General features: G+C 41.6%; 1 long non-coding RNA gene across 1 annotated transcript; it reads left to right on the forward strand.

The window, feature by feature from the left end:
• The first annotated feature begins 1,285 nt into the window (after window positions 1-1,285).
• LOC110507411 lies at window positions 1,286-7,689 on the forward strand. The gene is made up of 4 exons (XR_002471122.2): window positions 1,286-1,797; window positions 1,938-2,084; window positions 5,554-5,627; window positions 5,806-7,689. It is a non-coding gene; the product is annotated as an uncharacterized LOC110507411 (long non-coding RNA).
• The last annotated feature ends 221 nt before the right edge of the window (window positions 7,690-7,910 follow it).

The following is a 7,910-nucleotide window of genomic DNA, read 5'->3' on the forward strand; positions in this document are numbered from 1 at the left end:
GCCCTGCACCGCCTCTGTCTGTGTTCTGTTTGTTCTTTCTTTGCTGTGTGTTTAGACTTTGGATGGTTGATAGTTGTCTCTCCAGTTCCTCAGCGGGCATCTGAATGGGCACCTCTTGTTTCTTTATGCAAATACTCTCAGTGCAACACACACGCATACACACCATGATGTGAATGTTTTAGAGTTAAACTATGCAGAATTGTTATGTTCATTGAAAAGTACCCATCATTCTGACAGTGGGGTTGGCTCAAGAGCTAGTTTGTCTAAATAGAAGAATATCAGACAATGTGCGCATTTGTGACTTTTACGAGTTCCCCGGAGAATGAAGAGTGTGACCAGGTGAGAGAGATGGTATGTGTGTGTGTGTGTGTGTGTGTGTGTGTGTGTGTGTGTGTGTGTGTGAGAGAGAGAGAGAGAGCTGTGACCTACTGTGAACAGCAGCACGTACACCTGGATGTGCAGACAGACAGAGTGTAATGAGGCAAGGCCAAACACCCCATCTCAGCTTGAAACAGGAATGTAAACTTTTCATCTGGGGGTGGGGGTAGTGGGGAAGCTGTCTGTCTTCTGGCTGCACCCCATACTCCTTTCTGTGATCTTTTATTTTCTTCTCTCAGTCCTAAATTCTAATTTGATGCACAGATGTTATTTTATGTTCCTGTCTGATCCATTTATTTCCCATTCATAAATCAATGAGTAGATATTGGAGTAGACAACCATTATATGTCAAAGGCAAGGCCTGGTAATAACTTTTCAAAGGTAACCATGTGTCTCTTTCTCCCTGTGATTAATATGTCACAGAGCAGTGAGCACCTTAGCATGGAAGGACAATTTTATCTCATTCCACACTTGACAAAATGAAAATAAATGTGTTTTTTAAAATTAAATCAACAGACTAACTTTACAATCATTCAATGCGCTAATACAACATGCTCTTATCACAATTGAACATTGTTTGTAACAATGTATATAGCTAACGTTGCATGACTTTGTTACAAAAGTAACAATATGGGCTTTATACCATGGTTTAATGGCGCGACTACGTGGATACAGTTGGTACTTCCATAATTTGGGTGTGGCACTTTCACCAAAACCCCGTTTTAATTCCAACATTGACGATTGGTTACTAATCATGAAAGTCCCCCTCCGTCGACATCATTGGCACCCAAAATGCATTTCTTTCTGTTACGACGTCTTAGAAATGTGCTACCCAATTGGTCAACCTAGATACCCACACGACATTTTAACGACATGACTGGTTCACTGTGTTTGTGGGCGGGTATAAACTTCCAGAACTGGGCGTAGCAGGATCTGTGACGTCGTTGAGGGAAACAAAACAACCACCCGGTTCACTGAGATAATACAGCACATGGTACCTGAATTGATTTAATCAAAAAACACCCAGTGAACTGATAGTAGAAATTTGTTTACAGAGATCGCCAAGAAAAGCGCAAAAGAACATGTAAATATTTGTGAGGGACCAAGCTGGAACTGGAAGGACTCACGTTAGCTAAGTTTGTGTAACTTGCTGAGTGCGTGCTACTAACGTTGCTATTTCAAAACTTTAACTAGTTGTGTGCTATTTAATCGGGTAACAATGCTAACTAGCTGTTGTATTTGATGTGAAGTGGTCTTTGTTGCCTGAGTAAATTAAACGCCAGCGAAACTAAAGCTTGAAAATGGACAATGGCGTGACTGATCACCAATCCCACGGTATCGGTGCGTTTGACCTGTACCATCATTTCGTTCGAGGGGAATAAACGATACAATAGGGGAAACACCATCGCTAAATTCAAGGTAGCTAAATTATGTTGGTCATGTCTAATTGGTCTTCGTGCCTCTGAAACGTAATAATGTATTGCCCCTCTTCCTGCTGTCATTGCAGCACAGCCTGTGGCCACGTGATGCAGTTTCTCACAGTCTACGTTTTCCTCCAGGGTAAATTGGAGATGCTTGTGGGTACCCCGGCCTCCAGTATGGAACTGCAACTTTTCTTCACCACCACCGACAAATTCATGCAGAAGCTGGAAGACAACCAGGCCCTGCTAGGTTCCTACCCTGTGCATGATGACTGCAAAATTAATGTATGTACTTCTGTGTTCTGAAACACTGCTCACATGACACCCACAGGGTATGTCCCCTGTTTAGTATTGTTCACACTGGAGTAAGTTGGGACCTACTGTTGAATCTGTTGATAGGGTCTCTTAACCCAGGGGTTCCCAAACTTTTTCACTCTGGGCTCCCTTTCCAACATTGGGGAACATCCCGCGCACGCCACACCTATTTCTATGGGCACAAGCGCGGTTCATGGCACACTGTTCACACCCCTCTTATTGGTGGAAAGAATTCTGCAGGTTTTAAGCTCATTTCCTGCTATTTTACACATTTTGTCATATGGTGCAAATAATAATTAGCTGTTTTTCTTTTGCAATTCTAGACGTTTGCCACGTCTGTTTGAGTGACAAAAAAATTATCCATCGACTCTGCCGTGGAGCATGCTTTTGCGGCACAGTCGATGGCATGCCACACCTCGGGCTAGAAGGTCGAGGGTCCGAGGTCCGGTGTCAGAAGTGATCACACTTGCATCCACGACAGTGCATGTGCTTGGCCGGTGAGCGTGTTCCTGTAAGACGTAGAGTCGCAAGCTAGCGCGAGGACTCGCTCCTTGAAAGGAGGGAGTAGTGTAACGACCCTGGGTTTATAAGCGCGGAAATCGACTCTGCCGTGGAGCATGCTTTTGCGGCACAGTCGATAGCACGCCGGACCTCATGCTCGAAGGTCGAGGGTTCGAGACCTAATCCCTGCTGTTTCATTACAGTACGTTTAAAGCCAGGCTGAGACCCCTGTGCCTAACCCTGCTGACCCCTTACGCCCTCCACAAGCGATTGCAACACTCACATGATTGCTGACCACAGCATGGTTGGGTATAATTTGTGGAACGTTCCGTAATCTGTTCAAAAAAACTTTAAAGTACAAAGTTGCCAACAAACAACGCATGCAAAGTAGCTGAAATAGGCATCAACTCACCACCTACACTACCGTTCAAAAGTTTGGGGTCACTTAGAAATGTCCTTGTTTATGAAAGAAAAGGCAAAACATTTTGTCCATTAAAATAACATCAAATTCATCAGAAATACAGTGTAGACATTGTTAATGTTGTAAATTACTATTGTAGTTTGAAACAGCTGATTTAAGAAATTGATATATAATAATAATAATTGATGGAATATCTACATAGGCGTACAGAGGCCCATTATCTGCAAGAGCCAGTTTGCGCTGTTTTTTGAAGGGAGTAGTACACGGCGTTGTACGAGATCTTCAGTTTCTTGGCAATTTCTCACATGGAATAGCCTTCATTTCTCAGAACAAGAATAGACTGAGTTTCAGAAAAAAGGTCTTTGTTTCTGGCCATTTTGAGCCTGTACTCAAACCCACAAATGCTGATGCTCCAGATACTCAACTAGTCTAAATAAGACCAGTTTTATTGCTTCTTTAATCAGTACAACAGTTTTCAGCTGTGCTAACATAACTGCAAAAGGGTTTTCTAATGATCAATTAGCCTTTTAAAATGATCAACTTGGATTAGCTAACACAATGTGCCATTGGAACACATGAGTGAAAGTTGCTGATAATGGGCCTCTGTACGCCTTTGTAGATTTTCCATTTTAAAAAATCAGCCTTTTCCAACTACAATAGTCATTTACAACATTAACAATGCCTACACTGTATTTCGGATTTAAAAATGTATGTATACAGTGCCTTGCGAAAGTATTCGGCCCCCTTGAACTTTGCGACCTTTTGCCACATTTCAGGCTTCAAACATAAAGATATAAAACTGTATTTTTTTTGTGAAGAATCAACAACAAGTGGGACACAATCATGAAGTGGAACGACATTTATTGGATATTTCAAACTTTTTTAACAAATCAAAAACTGAAAAGTTAATACTTTGTAGCGCCACCTTTTGCTGCGATTAAAGCTGTAAGTCGCTTGGGGTATGTCTATCAGTTTTGCACATCGAGAGACTGACATTTTTTCCCATTCCTCCTTGCAAAACAGCTCGAGCTCAGTGAGGTTGGATGGAGAGCATTTGTGAACAGCGGTTTTCAGTTCTTTCCACAGATTCTCGATTGGATTCAGGTCTGGACTTTGACTTGGCCATTCTAACACCTGGATATGTTTATTTTTGAACCGTTCTATTGTAGATTTTGCTTTATGTTTTGGATCATTGTCTTGTTGGAAGACAAATCTCCGTCCCAGTCTCAGGTCTTTTGCAGACTCCATCAGGTTCTTCCAGAATGGTCCTGTATTTGGCTCCATCCATCTTCCCATCAATTTTAACCATCTTCCCTGTCCCTGCTGAAGAAAAGCAGGCCCAAACCATGATGCTGCCACCACCATGTTTGACAGTGGGGATGGTGTGTTCAGCTGTGTTGCTTTTACGCCAAACATAACGTTTTGCATTGTTGCCAAAAAGTTCAATTTTGGTTTCATCTGACCAGAGCACCTTCTTCCACATGTTTGGTGTGTCTCCCAGGTGGCTTGTGGCAAACTTTAAACAATACTTTTTATGGATTTTTTAAAGAAATGGCTTTCTTCTTGCCACTCTTCCATAAAGGCCAGATTTGTGCAATATACGACTGATTGTTGTCCTATGGACAGAGTCTCCCACCTCAGCTGTAGATCTCTGCAGTTCATCCAGAGTGATCATGGGCCTCTTGGCTGCATCTCTGATCAGTCTTCTCCTTGTATGAGCTGAAAGTTTAGAGGGACGGCCAGGTCTTGGTAGATTTGCAGTGGTCTGATACTCCTTCCATTTCAATATTATCGCTTGCACAGTGCTCCTTGGGATGTTTAAAGCTTGGGAAATCTTTTTGTATCCAAATCCGGCTTTAAACTTCTTCACAACAGTATCTCGGACCTGCCTGGTGTGTTCCTTGTTCTTCATGATGCTCTCTGCGCTTTTAACGGACCTCTGAGACTATCACAGTGCAGGTGCATTTATACGGAGACTTGATTACACACAGGTGGATTGTATTTGTCATCATTAGTCATTTAGGTCAACATTGGATCATTCAGAGATCCTCACTGAACTTCTGGAGAGAGTTTGCTGCACTGAAAGTAAAGGGGCTGAATAATTTTGCATGCCCAATTTTTCAGTTTTTGATTTGTTAAAAAAGTTTGAAATATCCAATAAATGTTGTTCCACTTCATGATTGTGTCCCACTTGTTGTTGATTCTTCACAAAAAAATACTTTCGCAAGGCACTGTATATATTTTAATGGACAAAAAATGTACTTTTCTTTCAAAAACCCGAATTTCTAAGTGACCCCAAACCTGAACGGTTGTGTATGTTCTTGAGAGATTTCTGTATTTCATTTTAAATAAATTTGAAAAAATGTCTAAACAGGTTTTCACTTTTTCCATTATGGGGTATATGGTTGAATATTTTTAATCTATGTTTTCGGGCTGTAACAAAACAACATGTGGAATAAGTCAAGCGGTATGAATACTTAAGGCACTCCTTCCAACAACTTACTTTCTGTCTTGCAGGTATAGTAGATTTCAAGCCAGGTCATTGGGTGGGAGTGAAGTATAATGAGCCTCTTGGGAAACATGCCGGGCAGGTGAGGGCAATGGATGTAATTTTGTGACATCATCACATGGTGTCTGAAATGTTCACTGTTTAGAGGTACCTTACATCTTGACTTGTCTTTCTGGTAATAAACCTGTGGGGAGGTGCAGACCTGGTTAATTTCTCTGTCATAAATGTACTTGATGTCTCCACTCTCTCTTTCCTTACAGTGTGAAGGAGAAGTGATACTTTGAACGTACGTTGCGTTTGTCAGGCCCCGCACAAAGACCGTGGGGCACTTCCTAGAGGAAGACTTTCATCTGGACGAGATGTAGGACTGTGATGCTGTCACCCTGTCAAAGGGTGTGGGCAGATGGGTTCAACATAGACCTCCAGTCTGATTACGAACCCGGGGCGAGGGACAGTGTCATTGCGATTAATAACTTTATTTTGTTTTGTGCTGGTCAGGGAGGTATGGGTTGGACTATAGAGAGCTGCAACTGGGGAAGGATGCAGTATCACCTAGGACCGACTCTAGCGTATGACATCTCTTGTGGCACAGCGGTCTAAGGCACTGCATCTCCGTGCTAGAGACGTCGTGACAGACGTCCCTAGCAAAAAAAAATAAAAGTGGAATTTACTGTATATTGAATGAGGAGAGATGAGAAAAGCACAATGTTTTTGCATTGTTACAAATACATTGTCGCTGTATTTAATGTAAATGTCCTTTTATTCGGTGGATGTAGAAAGCAAGCGTTTCTAAATTGATGTCCTCTGAATTTTGAGTTGAACCTGAATTGCCCATCACATCCTAGATTCTATATGAATAATAGGCAGTCATAAAAATCACAACAATGTTCATCAAATGTCAATTATCATCCCAAGCCAGGGTTCTATCGAACTTTCTCAAATAAATCCCATGCTTTTGAATGCAAGAATTCAAGCAACAACAACATATATATTTGTTCTTCTGACTAGTGGCAAAATGTTCAGTTTATTTGAATATGTTAGTTCATTGGTTATTGTACCATAGAAGCTGTTTGTTTTTGTGTGTCGTGTCCCTGTTTTAGATTCTGGAAACTTACACTGCTTCTAACACCCTACCACAACCGCAAGGCTCTCCAGAGGATCGTGCGGTCTGTACAACGCATCACTGGGGGCAAACTACCTGCCCTCCAGGACACCTACAGCACCCAATGTCACAGGAAGGCCAAAAAGATAATCAAGGACAACAACCACCCGAGCCACTGCCTGTTCACCCCGCCACCATCCAGAAGGCAAGGTCAGTACAGGTGCATCAGCTGGGACCGACTGGGGAAAAACAGCTATCTCAAGGCCATCACAGACTGTTAAACAACCAACACAGCTACTGCCTACATACAGACTTGAAATCATTGGCCACTTTAATAAATGGATCACTAGTTACTTTAATAATGCCACTTTAATAATGTTTATATCTTACATACTCTTCTCATATGTATATACTGTATTTTATACAATGTATTGCATCTTGCCTGTGACGCGTGGTCATTGCTCATCCATATATTTATACGTACATAATCTTATTCCATCCCTTTAGATTTGTGTGTATTAGGTCATTATTTTGTATTTGTTATATATTACTGCACTGTCGGAACTAGAAGCACAAGCATTTCGCTACACTTGCATTAACATCTGCTAACCATGTGTATGTGACCAATAAGATTTGATTAGAATGTCGAAACATCAGTTGTGCACATTGACAGCATACAGTTCAAACCGGCTGCCCAGGTGGTGACAATGCACTTTTCATGTAGATATCACGTCTTGTCTGAGCTTCATTGTACTAATCCTCATCGCCACTTCTAACAGTTTGACTCATGAACGCATGTGATCTGTCATTTGTTGTGTCACTCCTGATTCAGTGAGTTTCAGAAGAGAAAATGTGGATACAAAAGCAATTGATTAATTCGTTCCTTTTTTATTGAATTGTATTTTTCCCAAGATGTTGTCAGCAGCTAACATGCCCAGAGTTGGCAAATCTTGTACATCTGTTTTTATGAAATCTCAAAGGTGTTGATGTGCCAAAGTGTAATGGTATCTTATGCATAATAAAACAAAGTATTACCAGCAAATGTGGTGATCAAGGTGTATTTGACCGATTCTTACTCAAATTCACCATTAGCAGGACAGAAATAAAGTAGCTCATGCATGGTGAAAAGAGATGACTAAGAGATCTATAGTCTAGGCAGGGGTTAAAGACGATGGTCATCACACTTATCCCGAAACTGTCAGGTTGCAGTGGGACACTGCACAGGAAACTGGACAGTGAACCCCTGACAGGGAAGGAATATGG

Source organism: Oncorhynchus mykiss, chromosome 27 (genome assembly GCF_013265735.2).
Source record: "Oncorhynchus mykiss isolate Arlee chromosome 27, USDA_OmykA_1.1, whole genome shotgun sequence".
In the NCBI taxonomy this organism is placed as follows: Eukaryota; Metazoa; Chordata; class Actinopteri; order Salmoniformes; family Salmonidae; genus Oncorhynchus; species Oncorhynchus mykiss.